This window comes from Macrotis lagotis, chromosome 2 (genome assembly GCF_037893015.1).
Source record: "Macrotis lagotis isolate mMagLag1 chromosome 2, bilby.v1.9.chrom.fasta, whole genome shotgun sequence".
Lineage (NCBI taxonomy): Eukaryota > Metazoa > Chordata > Mammalia > Peramelemorphia > Peramelidae > Macrotis > Macrotis lagotis.
The window spans coordinates 120842649-120857819 of NC_133659.1; the positions used below are offsets into that span (position 1 = coordinate 120842649).

The 15171-nt window shown below is 35.4% G+C and overlaps 1 protein-coding gene and 1 long non-coding RNA gene across 7 annotated transcripts in view; both read right to left on the minus strand.

Annotated features, from left to right (window-relative positions):
* The window catches only part of GPATCH2 (G-patch domain containing 2), a 285506-nt gene that overhangs the window by 112949 nt on the left and 157386 nt on the right, over positions 1–15171 (minus strand). The window lies entirely within an intron of this gene.
* On the minus strand, positions 3688–5108 carry LOC141513145 (uncharacterized). The gene is made up of 2 exons (XR_012475725.1): positions 4502–5108; positions 3688–3871 (listed from the first exon to the last, which is right to left on the minus strand). It is a non-coding gene; the product is annotated as an uncharacterized LOC141513145 (long non-coding RNA).

Here is a 15171-nt window from a genome sequence, read left to right on the forward strand (position 1 = left end):
CATAGATAGCTTTTTTTTCCATGAAAACTGCATGTTCATATCCTTTGACCATTTGTTAATTAGGGAATGATATAATTCTAATAAATTTGACTAAGTTCGCTATATATTTAAGAAATGGGGGGGGCACAGCCAGATGGCGCAATGGATAGAGCACCAGGCCTAGAGTTAGTAGGACCTGAGCTCAAATCCAGCCTCAGACATGTAATAATTACCTAGCTGTGTGGCCTTGGGCAAGTCACTTAACCTCACTGCCTCGTTTAAAAAAACAAACCAAAAACAGAAATGGGGACTTTGTTAAAGAAATTTGCCATACAAGTTTTCCCCCAGTTTTCTGTTTTCTTCTAATCTTGACTGCATAGATTATTTGTGCAAAATATTTTTAATTTTATGTAATCAAAATAATTCATTTGATATTCTGTAATACTCTCTATCTCTTCTTGGTCATAAATTCTTCGTTTATCCATATGTGCCAGGTAAACTATTCCATCCTCCTCTGATTTGCTTATAGTAATTACCTTTTATGTCTAAATAATGTAACCATATTGGTCTATACCTAGTTTTCACCAAATTGCTTACCAGTTTTTACTGCAGTTTTTTGGTCAAATGGTGAATTCTTATCCAAAAGCAGGAATCTTTGTGCATTTAGAATTATGCCTAAAGGGATATATATTAGCTGTGTGTGCTTCTGATGTAACAATTATCATTACTAGTTCTGTACCTCAATGAGATCAAAGAAAAAAGAAAAGTGGCAGCTAGGTGGCGCAGTGGATAGAACACCAGCCCTGGAGTCAGGAGTACCTGAGTTCAAATCCGACCTCAGACACTTAATAATTACCTAGCTGTGTGGCCTTGGGCATGCCACTTAACCCCATTGCCATGCAAAAAACCGTTAAAAAAAAGAAAAGAAAAAAGTAAAGGACTATATATATATATATATATATATATATATATATATCTTAAAAAAACTTATTATCAGCTCTTTTTTGTTGTGGCAAAGAACTGGAAATTGAGGGGAAACCCATCACTTGGGGAAAGACAAAACAAGTTGTGGTATATGATTGTGAAGCTGTGCTAGAAAATATGAGATATGATGACACTATGCTATAAGAAATGAATATGATGCTTTCAGAAAAATGTGTAAAGACTTAAATTAACTGATGCAAAGTAAAGTCAGGGGAACCAGGGGAAAACTGTACACAGTAACAGTAATATTTTATGATGATCAATTGTGAATGACTTAGCAATTCTCAGAGATACAAAGATCTAAGAGAATTCAAAAAGACTTTATGAGGAAAAATCTACTTCCAAGAGTCTGAAAACAGAATAATGCTTATTATTTTTTATTTCCCTTTTGTTTTGTTGTCTGTAATTGTATGCATATCTATATATCTACATATATATGTATATGCGCACAAACACACATAAACCCTCATTGCTTGCCTTGTCAGTGAAGAGAAAAAAATTAAAAACTCAAAATTTTAAAAAAATGAATGTTAAAAGTGTTTTTACATACAATTGGAAATTTTTTTTAAAAAGTAGTAAATAAGTCAAAAGGTTATTATCCTTCACCTGTATATAATTGTAGTCATGAACCTCATCAGTTTAATCAATGCATGAATGTGTATGTTAGTTGATAGTATGATAATTTTCTATTACTCTAATGGTATTGATTTTAAGCTAATCTATAATTGTGGTCTCTGAAACAACTGTTGATTTGTCTTTCTTGACCACTCCTGAAGGATGAATGGAATGTGGATTGGAAAATAGAAATTTAGATGTTCCATGCATATGGAGAAATGACTGCATTGAGCTACGTACATACATACATACAAACATCCAAATGTACATACATAATTATAAAGGGTATACTAATCTTATGTGATTTTAATAAAACTAAAGATAATGGCAAGCTATTTTTGCAACATCTCTGACATTAATCATAGCATCTGAGTGGATCCTATTTCAGAAATGATTCCTAATCTCTCAGAGTTTCTGACTTTTCATCTGCAAAAAAAGGTAGTAAATTTGTAATACCTACCTCACAGGATTGTTTTGGTAAAAATGATACATAATGAAATGAGGATTTTATCATTACTATTTAATATTAGTAAATAAAGCATGAAGTCATCGTTTTCAAATTCTAACAAAACTGCCTCCCTCCTCTGAGCCATTTAGCTATATTGAACAACTTTGTGTAAATGTTTTTCTCTTTTATTTTAAAATTTCTCGCAGGAAGGCATTGTGCTTTATTCATTGTTCTATTTCAGAGTATCTATCATGTTCAGTCTTAATCAGTTAACTTTCGACTTAAATGTTAATTGAATAAAATGTACAGATATTTCTTTGAAGTCATAAGCATTTTGAATTTTGATAGATTGACATAAAATTATATAGTATCTATATTTTTATTAATATACAATTAATTCATCTTTCAGGTTGCTTTTTATTAAGTTCGAACACCATATTTTGGCAATCACATTGTTATTGGCACAAACAGAATGATTTAAAGCAATCTTCTAAGTAAGTGAAATTTTCCAGTGAATAAAAAAAAAATCCTCTTAAGAGGACATGTATCAATTATAAAATTGATGATTACATTTGGCTATTTGCCCAGCATAAATTGTGATTCATTCTGGAGGAACAAAGTATTAATTTTTAAAGCAAGAGAGGACTACTTCTACTAAATACAAGCACTACCAATACTAGTACAACTACTAGTACCACCAATGCTAGTATTACTTCTATTAGTAGTAGTACTACTACTACTTTGGGGGTTCTGAGGAAATACACTGCTCAATGAAGTATTGATTGACAAATAATCAGGAACATTAAATGAATGATGCCAATATGTTCTTTGAGAAGCAGAGTGATGATATAGTGAAACCTATCAAAACAAAGCTGAAAACCTATAAATGATGATATCATCTAATCATCTCTAGAATTAAGTCATGGATTAGAACAGAAACTAGTTCCTTGATTAGCTATCAGAGTTAGGAACTGTTAGTTGATTCTCCAGTTGTGTCCATAACTTCCATGACCCCATTTGGGATTTTCATACTAGACTGGTTTGATAGTTCATTCTCTGGTTCATATTACAGATGAGGAAGTTGAAGCAAATTATATGATATGCCCAGGGTCACAGAGTTAGTAAATACCTGAGAATGGATTTGAATTCATGTCTTTCTGATTCTAGCCTGAGCTCTCTATCCACTACAACAGAAATTCTATTGATCATTAAATAATAGCAAAGAATCACAAGAAATGAGGTTTATAAGTGGTTAGACCTAAAAAAATGGAGATAATCTAATAAAGTCTCCAGATTTTATAGGTTATAGAACTGATCATCAGTTATGTAAATTGCCTAACCTTTATCATACAGCTATTATGTGTGATATCAAATTCAGGATTAACATCCAGTTCTTTGAATTTTCAGTTCTTTACTCTTTCTTGTTCAGTATACTATCTTTGATAAATGTATTTAACAGCAACAGAATGTTGACCATTGATATGTTTTTAATTTTGATACATTTTGATATTTTTTGCCTTTTTAGTGAGGGGAAAGAATTTAAAACTCAATTTTTTTTGTATTTTTAATGATTTAACATTATAAAGAATAAATGAGAATACTCAAACCACTTCAATATAAAAACTAGAGTGGGAAGACTGAAAATGAAATAGAAGAAATAGTTTAAGGAAACAGAGCTTTAATGTAGCCTAACTGTAAAAGGCAACTGTGAGAGAGTTCAACCTAGCATGCAGCAATCAGGAATGGAGGAATTCTTTTTCATCAAAGGCTTCAAGCAGACAAAATCTGAAAGGTAGAGTTGCAAAGAGAACCTGCAGTGGCAAAATGGAATGCCAATCTTCATGCCTGTACAATGCAAAAAGGATTGTTGGTCAAGCAGTGATTTAATCAGTCACACCCATATTCACAGATATTTATCACTGTCAAGTCATCTTAAGTGCTTCAAAAGTTCTATACTTTCACCTGTGCAAGAACTAACCCCACTGACAAATACTTCTATGCACTGGGCAAATCAGGTGTTGTATACTCTACTGGCCCCAAATCAAATCACTTTAAAGGTAACTAATCTTCTAATGATGAGGTTTCTTAAAACTTAACTAGGTTGAGGGGGCAAATAGGTGGCTCAGTAGATAGAGCAGGATAGAGTAAGGAAGACCTGAGTTCAAATTTGGCCTCAGACACTTAATTGCCTAACTGTATGATCTTGGGCAAGTCATTTAATCTTGGGCAAGTCACTTAACCCCATTGCCTTGCCAAAAAAAAAAAAACCCAAGGGAAAACAAAAACTTAACTAGGTTGAGGGACAGTTAAATGGTACTGTGAATAGAGTACCAGCCCTAGAGTTAAAAGGATCTGAGTTCCAATGTGACCTCAGACACTTAATAATTACCTAGTTATGTGACCTTGAACAAGTTACTTAATCCTACTGCTCTTCAAAACACAAAAATAAAAACCAAAAAACCTCAAAAACTTAACTAGACTGGTCCTTAGAAGACACAATTCAATACAGGTTAATCTTCGGTCTTTTCAGTGTGGTAGAACCTGACAGAGAAAGAATGATCTCAATGGCCCAATAAAGTGTCAAAGGAAGACCTTAGCAGAAGCCAATGTGGACATTTTGGATTTTTGACTACTTATTATCATGGTCTTGTGTCATCTATCAATTTGATGAGCATGTCGTGTATGTTTTCATCTAAATCAGTAATAAACATTAGACATCACTGGACCAAATATATCTCCCTAGGTGGGGTACCCCATGGGAAACTTCCTGCTATATTGAAGCATTAATTTTTGAAGTAATGAGTACTTCAATCTAATCATCAACTAGTTTTAAAATCCATCTAATGTTATTTAGTTCATATCTCTCTATCTTCAATATAAGAAAATAAGATATTTTGTCAAAAGCTTTTCCAAAATCTAGGTAAATTATATCTATAGAATTTTCCTTATCAGTTTAGTAAATTTGTTTCAACTGTTGGAGCTGAAGTCGGGATGCTTGTGAGAGTCTTTCTATAACAAAGTGTAGTATTAACTATTATTAAATTATTAAAAATTGTTAATCCTGTTGGCTAGTAAAAGATATCCATTAGATTCAGTTTATTATAATTCATTATATAATTCATTATATATATAATTCATTATAATTTATTATAATTAATAATTCTTATTAAGATTATTGTTGGGGTGGCTAGGTGGCGCAGTGGATAGAGAGCACTGGTCCTGGAGTCAGGAGTACCTGAGTTCAAATCTGGCCTCAGATATTTAATAATTACCTAGCTGTGTGACCTTGGGCAAGCCACTTAACCCCATTCACTGCCTTGCAAAAAACCTAAAAAATTACTGTGACAAAAGGGTCTAGGAAATACCAAGATGTTTTGCCACCTGCTGTTCTCTTCAGCCAGCAATACAAAAAAAAAAAAAAAAAAAGAATTTAGGAAGATTCTTTTCCTTGGACTAAAAAATAAGAATTACAGCCTGGCCCCTATCATATCTCCTACAGTCTCACATATAGTAGGTCATCAGTATATAATAAGCCTGGTCTACTTATTCACTAGTAAAAACTCTCACTACAGTATAAGATTTCATGGTACCATCATTCATTCATCTGTTCCTGTAACAAGCTCTATTATGTCTAAAACACTTAAAGGAACTGGGAATAAAAAGAATGAAACACTTCCTTACCCTATAAGAGTGGATATTCCTCTTGGGGAGAAATAGCATGCACAGAGATATATCAATGCAAAGTAAGTAAAATAAGTAATAACTAAAGATAAGGTGATGGGGGGGGATGGAGAAGGAAGAAACTAAGAATGAGAAAAACAAAGAAAGAATTAATGAAGGAGATTTCACAGGGAGTTAGATGTTCCAGGAAGTTGAGGAAGCAGTTCATTCAAGGGAGAGGAGAGAACCTGTGCAAAGAAGATGGAAAAAACTAGGAATATTTAGAGGGAAAAAAAAGGAGTTCAATTTTGAATACAGTATATTTGATATGCTTTTAACTGGGTGTAAATGTCAATAAGTAGCTGGAATAAAATAGAGGCAAGGCTATAAGCTAACAGATGGAGATAACTGTACCCACAGAAACTGAGGAGATCACCAAGAGAAAGGATATGAAGAAATAAGAGGATCGAGGATAGAACCTTGGGAAATATACTTCATTAGGGAGAGGTATAGAGATAATAATCCAGCAAAGGATACTGAGAAGTAGTCAGACAAGTAGAAAGAAACCAGGAGAGAGAGGCATTATGAAAAACTAGGATAGCCAATGATGTCTAATGTTACAGAGAAGTCAAGAGGATTTAGCAATTAAAAAGACTGTCAGTAAATTTAAAGAGAGTAGTTTCAGAGGAAGTCATAGATTGGAAGCCACAATGGAATGGGTCAAGAAGCAGAAGGGGAGACAGCACATATAGATTTCTTTTAAGGAGTTTGCCTCTTACAGGGAAGACTGATATAGGAGGCTAGCTTGAGTGATGCTACATGGAGGAAAAAGTTAAATTTAGTTTACTTACTCAGTTCAACTTGACATTAAAGAATATATAACTCCTGCCTTCACCTTTTCTACCTGAAATTCACTGGTTTCCTTTAAGACTTAGGTAAATTCTATCTTCAGTAAGAGATCACCCCCACCCCCCGCAGATTCCCCATATACAATAACTTCTTTATATTGTATATATACATAGGGGTACACATTGATTCTATTAAAACTTAAGGGAAAGGATTGTTTTGGGATTTCTTTATTCCACCACTTGGTACAAAGCATTTAATAAATACTTACAGATCTGATAGTTCTATTTTCCCATCTCTCTCCATTCTTACAACTGCTCTCCTGAGTTTTTTTTTCATTCATTTCATTCCATCTACTTTTCCATTCAAACTGGTGCTTTTGCATCTGTTTGCAATCAACCACTCATGTTTTAATATAAATATAAATTAGCACCTTCAAGTCCTATGTAGATATCAACATGAAGAAGCTAACTTTTTATCTATAGGGGAAAGGACAGCATAATTACACTATACATAAAAGCTGGCAGGTAAATGTTTTATTACCATGATACATTAGTAGGATTAAATGTCTGCCTGCCAAGAAGATATGAGTCTGTATGCATATGCCAAACATCACCTCTTGCCTCTTAACTATAGTCATCCTCAAGGCTCTCCCCATTTATCTGTTTTTCTTCCTTCACAAAAGCCTTCTGAAGAGCCAAATTATCCACATGGCTTCCATTTCTATCTAGATGACTGCCAAATCTCATGCTTCTCTAAAAAGCTGGTTTTCCTAAATTCTAGACTTCTGTCTCTGGCAGATATCACAATAACTTCATTCTTGCAGGCCAGAAAATATGGTGTTAACATTTACTTATACCTTTTTCCTTTCCCTCTTTTGCTTTGAAAGATATAAAAAAAACCAAATCTGTGATTTCCCTTCTAGTTTTAAATTCTATCATAGTATGTACTACAGTAATTACAGAATCATAGTTACTTGGTGGTATAGTGAAAAGAACAATGGACCTAGAAGAATTAATGAATTATCAGAAAGTTATGTTTACCCAATGGAGTCATTCATAAAATTCCCTATTAATCCAAATCTGTATGAAACCCTAGATGCCAAAGATATTTGCCCTTTATAAAAATGACACCATCAATTGGACATGAATGATAAATTAATTAGCAGCAATGACAGATTTTTCTCATGATATTCCTTTATGATGAATAGTAAGATTGAGATGACTTCTGTGTTCATGAAATATTCATTCAACATATATTGACTAAGTATCTAATACCTAGAAAGCACTATTAGACACTGTGAGAGATAAAAAGATAAGTAAAAGTCCTCTGTTCTCAATGAGCTTACAGTCTAGTAGGGTCAGAGGACCTATAAAGAGTACTACACATTTTAAATGTAAAAAGAGGCAAAATGCTATACAAGTTCAGAAACAGAAAAGATAATTTCCAGTTGGTGGCAAAGAAGACAAATATAGGAAGGATTAACTGAAAACACAGTATTTTTAGGTTGAACTTTAAGATCAATAGAATTTCAGGATAAGAATGTATAATCTCGTGATCTAAGGTTAGAAGGGATGAGAAAATGGAAAGTATGGGCACACATGGGGAATGGGAGGTCTTATATAATAAATTTTTGACTGAGTGGACTTGGAGGCCAGATATTTGCATATTTGCTAAGTGATTCCCCTTTCTATTTCAAAGTAGGTCATTTTGTGGGCAAATTTCCATTTAAAGATGTATTTCTATAGATGAAAATATTAACTATCACCGACTGAATTTGAAATCTAACATTCATATATGTATATGAAAGTAAATAAAATATTATGTTGACAACTTTATCTTCAAAAATGCTATCTTTAAATATATAAAGGAATCTCAATATACTTCCAACATGTGGTGAAAATATAACCTTTGTATTGAAGAGTTGATTATTTTTACAGCCAAAGAAGGATCATTGATTTTAAATCAAAGAGCAGTTTACATTTTTAAAATAGTATATATTTTCTCAACTATTAATATCTGGTGCCTCTATCAACAAGATTGAAACAGATTGACCACCTGAAATTTGAAAGGGCAACTGCCACATTGTTCCCCTGGTACTATACAATGGCAGGTCAAACTTTTGTTCCTCTTGTCCTACAAACAATTTTCAAGCCCACGCTCAATAAATAAATTTGGTCTCAGCACTCCCAATCAGAGCTGCACAATCCCCTCAGTAGCAGACCTATGATAAATGGACTTATTTTCCCAAATCAAACACTTGAATTTAAATTCAGATGAGTTAATGCAAAGGTCAACATTGTAATCAGTTCTTTTGATCTTTATAGAATTTCTGGAGTAATACATAATAAATCTGAAACAAGGCAATTTGCAGCTCTGTATGTGTGGCTGGTAATAAAAATCTTAACGATCAGAGCCTTTATGTACTTAGGGAACGTTTTATAGTAATAGCTATAGTGAGAGCCTCAATGCATGGGGAATAATGACAATAGATAACATTAAAAAAGACATGATTTCTTGATTATTTATATTGTTTATTTATACATTTTATATATATTTAAATATATATTTTCATATATTTGAACATGCCTACTCTTCATTGAAATTGTCATTTAAAATTATAATTGTCTATTTTTGAGTTAATACCTAGTTATAAAAATTTATTTCTTGCTAAAATGGTGAAAAAGATAAATTTTAAAAACTCTTTATTAAACATTGTTCTTGTATTTTTTGTCTGATTAAAGCATTATCAAAATATAACTGATTAAGGAGCAATCTCACAAGGGGTCTAAAAATATTTATGTTAAAAAAAATGCTTCAGGAAGGTAGGTCCTTTCTATGGTAAACTGAATGACAAATACCAGATTAAGTGTTTCCCAAATAGTACTACCAGATCTGTATTGCTGCAGATTGGGGTCTTATATTGATCAAGAGGGTGGACATAATTCTACCAAAATCATGAGGTTATGGGCCTTTTTCTCTAAGCTCCTTGAATCTTCAGGTCAGGTTTTAGCTCTGGCCTATAAAGGACATTCAGTAGCCCCATTTTCAATTGTGCGGCTAGGTAGCACCATAGAGGGGTCTGGGGTCAAGAAGCCTCCTCTTTCTGAGTTCAAATTCAGTCTCACTTATTAGCTGTGTAACCTTAGGCAAGTCACTTCACCCTAATTGCCTCAGTTTACTCATCTATAAATTAAGCGGGAGAAGGAAATGACAATCCACTCCAGTGTCAGTGCCAAGAAACCATTAAATGGGATTATGAAGCATCAGTGTGACTAAAATAACCAAACAATAACATTCTTTCAATTTAAACAAGCATCTTCCTGAGGAAAGATTATGATTTAAAAAGACAAAAACAAAAACAAACTTGTCCAGTCCCCTGCACATAATAAAGCACTTAGTAAATATCTGCTAACACATTTTTTTTTCAGGCTGGGTCTCTTATTTCCCCCTGGGCTGATAGTCCAGGGTTCTATTCCAATCTCAGACCATTTGTTACTAGGCAGACAAGCTGGCTGGCCCTGCATTCCTGCAGGCTCACTGTGTTGGTGCCAGACAAGGGCACCTGATGGGTTCTAGCCCCATTGCAGCTCTCAGTGACTTGAGTCAGGAAAATTAGGAGTGATGAAGACCAGAACTGGACTGGGGTGGCTGTGGAAGCAGACAGCAAGAAAACGACTAAATCTATTAGGTGAAGGACAATAAAAAGTGGAGGAATAAAAAGGCCTGGGCAATGTGGAAGGGAGAGTGGTACCCTCAACAGTACTGGATGAGCTTTGAGGAAAGGATAATTATCCTCCTAGGATGTTCAGTTTGAAAAAGTAAAAGGTAAAAAAAGCATGACTGGTGTTCAGAGTAGAGGCTAGGGTTAGATATATGAATAAGAATAATAAGCTAAGAGATAACAGTCGAACCCATGAAAGGTGATGAGTCCACTAAGTGAAATACTAACCAAAGGAAGAGGTCCCAGAACAGAGCTCTGGGGTACACTCACAGCTAGTGACATTAAAGAAGGATTGGTCAGACAAGTAGCAAAAACCCAGAAAGTATGTAGGAGGAGAAAGTGATTAACAATATTATTCATGAAATTATGGGGAGGAGAGAGCCTCCCAGCAGCTGCACCCTGAGCACTTAGCTCAGGAAGGGAAAGGAGTGGAGGAAGACTGTCGAGGTCTCTCCTCTGTCCCTGGGACAGGACCCTGGGCCTTTGACCATATTCAGACCCTGGTCATAGTCTGGAGTGCCCAAAGCGCAGGGACCTTCCTCACAGCCCTGGGACAGAGGGGTGAGCTTGTGGTCATTCACAGACTAGGAGAGCAGTCAGAGCCTCCCATAAGACCTCAGTTCTTGAAAGAACTGAGGTCCTTGTGGAGGTATCCCAATAATACTCAAAAGCTCAGGAAGCACCCCAAAACCAGGCACAGGCTGGGGAAAGGAGTAAACAGAAAAGAAAAAGGAACCTGACCATAGACAATTACTTTGGTCCCATAGAAGACCAAAATACAAACTCTGAAGATGAAAAAGTCCAAGCTTCTGCACCTAAAAACTCCAAGAACTATAGAAGTTGGGCTTAGGCTATGACAGAGCTCAAAAAAGATTTTGAAAATCAAGTAAGGGAGATAGAAGGAAAAATTGGGAAGAGAAATGAGATGCAGGAAAAACATGAAAACAAAGTCAGCGGCTTAGGCAAGGAGGTCCAAAAAAGTGCTGAAGAAAATAAATGAAAAAACAGTTTAGGTCAAATGAATAAAACAGTTTAAAAAATTAATGAGGAGAAGAATACTTTAAAAAGCAGAACTGGTCAGATGAAAAGGAGATAAGAAAGCTCTCTGAGGAAAACAAATCCTTCAGATGTAATATGGAGATAAAGTAAGCTGATGACTTTGTGAGATATCAAAACAATAATTCAACACCAAAAAGAATGAAAAACTAGAAGAAAATGTGAAATATCTCATTGAAAAAACAATTGATCTGGAAAACAGATCCAGGAGAGATAATTTAAATATTACTGGGCTACCTTAAAGTCATGATCAGGAATACAGCGTTGACCTCATTTTTAAAGAATTTCTATGGGAAAAGTGACCTAAAATCCTAGAAGCAGGGGGTAAAATAGAAACTGAGACAATCCACTGATCTCCCCCAGAAAGAGAACCAAAAAAAAAAAAAAAACCACACACAACCCCCCAGGAACATTATAGCCAAGTTCCAGAACTCTCAAATCAAAGAGAAAATATTACAAGCAGGCAGGACACAATTCAAATACCATGGATTACACAGGATTTAGCAGCATCCATAATAGGGGCTTATAGGGCTTGGAATATAATATTCCAGAAGGCAAAAGAGCTTGGAAAGCAATCAGGAATCAACTACCCAGCAAAACTGAACATCCTCTTCCAGGCGAAAAGATGGACTTTCAATGAAATACGGGAATTTCAAATGTTCCTGTGGAAATGACCAGAGCTGAAGAGAAAGTTTGATCTTCAAGTACAGGACTCAGGTGAAGCAAAGAGAGAGTGAACGAGAAGGGCAAATTATGAGGGATTTAATGATGATGAACTGCATATGTATATTCCTGCATGGAAAGAAGATCCTGATAATACTCATATGAACCTTCTCATTTAATAGAACAGGTAGAAGGAGCCTTTATAGATGAAGCACAGGAGAGAGCTGAATTTGAAGACATAATATATTGTAAAAATGGAGTCAATGGGTGAAAGGAAAATGTACTGGGAGTTAAGAGAAAGGAGGTGTAGAATACGCTAGGATATTTCATGTAAAAGAATCAAGAAATAGCTTTTGCAATGGTATTGGTGGGGGGTGAGGGGGAATGAGGGAACCTTCAATCTCATCAGAAACAGCTCAGCATACACACCCAATAGGGTACAGACATCTGGAAGAAAAAGGGGACAGGGGGAGGGGAAGGGAGATGTGGGTAACAGAGGAGAGAGTAGATTATAGGAGAAGATAGTCAGATATAACATTTTTTTTAACTTTTTGCAAGGTGGTGGGATTGGATGGCCTGTCTGGGACCACAGGGCTGGGTGGTTGTAGGGATGTAGGCTTGAGGCCTCTTGACCCCAGGGCTGGTGCTCTGTCTGCTGCATCACTTGGCTGCCCCATGGCACATTACAGAAGAGGGACAGAGTGAAAGGAGAGAGAAAATATAATAGACGGTAGTGGGGAGGGATGGATGGAGGGAATTACAATCAGCAACAGCGACTGTGGAAAAATGTGCAAGTAACTTCTATGATGGACTTATGATAAAGATGTGATCCACCTGAAACAGAGCTAATGGTATCAGAACACAGACTGAAACAAATTTTTTTCTTTCTTCCACTTAATTTCTCATGAGGTTTTATATTTTTTGTGGGGGGAGGGGTATTATGCTTACTCTTACAACCAGAATGTTTTAGTAATGTGTAAATAAATTAAAGAACATTTTAAAAATTAAATTTAACAAATTCAAAATAAAAAGAAATAAAAAAGGTGCACTGACCTTCAACCAAAAAAAACTACAAATAATTAATATGGAGATTCAGATTTGTAAAAATTCTTAAATTCAATCTATAAACTAAAAATTCAAAGAAAATAATGTTATTTTTAAAATATCATTTTAACTTTTGTAAGGTACTTTTATTAATTCCTCTTTTTGTCTCACTTAGGCAGGAGCTATTATGTCTACTTTTCAGGTGAAGAAAATGAGACAGAGAGGTAAAGTGACTTGCGGGGACAGAACCAGCAAGTGTCTGAGACAGAATTGGATTCTGATCTTTCTGACTCCAAGTATAGCACTCTATCTCCTACAAAGCAGCTTCCTTTACAGTTTTCAACTACATATTTTTATACTAGACATTGCAGCAACAAGTCTCAAAGCATATCTATAACTGCATGGAGGTTTCCTATAGGAGAAAATGAAAACTTTTCTGAAATTCAAAATTCAAAATTGAAATCTGGTTTATTTTTAAAATAAAAAAATGCTATATATAAATGTAATTCATGGCATGTCATGAATTCCAACACATAACTCCATGAATTTACACAGGTTGTTAGTCTTCTGACCCTCAAATAAACATCATACTCAATTGATTTTGGAAACTTAGTTCAATTCAATTCTCACAAGTGCCACAATATATCCAAGAGTTCTTTCATGATCTTGACTCCCCTCATCCCCAACCTCACCCCACAACTGTTAATGATCCCTACCCTTAAATCACTTTGCATTTATTTTTATTGTATCCTGTATTTACTTATCTGTGAACATGTATTCTTCGTATTGAATAGAAACTCTTAGAGAATGGGGTCAAGAAGTTTTGGTTTTATTCACTGCTAATTTCTAAGTTCTTGCTTCATCATCAATTGTTCAAAGGCAGGAAACATGATCTTGTTCTGGTTTATTTGTTGGGAAGTCAGGTGGTACAATAATGGGCCAATAGTTAGGAAGACCTGAATTCAAACCCCACCTCAGAAACCTACAAGTTGTCTAACTATGGACAAGTCACTTAACATACTTGCCTCAGTTTCCTTATCTGTAAATTGAGGATAATAGTATCTCCCTTGCAAGGTCACTGTAAGGATGAAATGAGATGATAATTACGAAGTGCTTAGCACAATGCCTGCACATGAATATTATTATTATTGATGGTGCTGTTACTGCTGTGAGAAATGCCCCATAAAATTCTATACTGGGGTATATTTCCCTTAAAAATCTCATGAACATATATGGATTCAAGTATCATCTTTTTTTTACCTGGAGGTCTCTTGAATTTATATCCATGTAGAGATACACACACATATGTATTGAAGTGATATGCTTGTGTGTCTACATGTGTACACCACATATTAGTGGGTTGGGAATGTGTACCTATGGTGTGAGGATGTCTTTTTCTACCTTTGATGTCCACCTGAGCCACTTAACTTTCACATGTGGTTCCAAGAAATTGTAGCATGCACACTGGTCATACCCTGGTAAACTGTTTCGGCAAGGTACTAAATTAGGTTGAGGGTAACTTAGGGAGTCTCAAATTCATTGGTGAGTGATGGAGGTTGTCTACCCTAAGCATGTGAAGTCTTCCATGGAGGAATGGGCAGCGTTTGGTTAGACACCAAAGATGCCAAGGTCATCCACTGCATCTAGGGTCATTACCAATTGTCTTGACTGTCTTGCCTTGGGGATCATGATGACTTGGAAGAGAGAGTGAGGCTGATGACTTCGTGCAACTCTGCCTCACCTTTAATCCAATTTATGTATGAATCAAAAGACAGCATGCATACTTCCTTATCATTCCTATCTCAAAGTCCTGTGGCAACAGGCAAGCAAAGAAGCAGCAGGTATGGATACACTGGGAGCTGTAGTCACAAGCTTGCACACAGGCAACCCAGGCCAGAAGGTCATTTCTCCAGTGAAAACAACAGTAAGATTTGGCAGTCCTCTGGGTGACTGAGCAGCCCTTCTAAGGATCACACTGCTCGCCACATGATGTGAGGGAAGGATTAAAAAAAGTGCTCTAAAAACTGTCTGTTTACCCAACCCTGGCCTGATTACCTCCTGCAGATAGGATCCCAACCTGCAGTTGAGACACAAAAAAAATCTACAAAAACTTCTTCAGGGGCAGCTAGGTAGTGCAGTGGATAGAGCACCA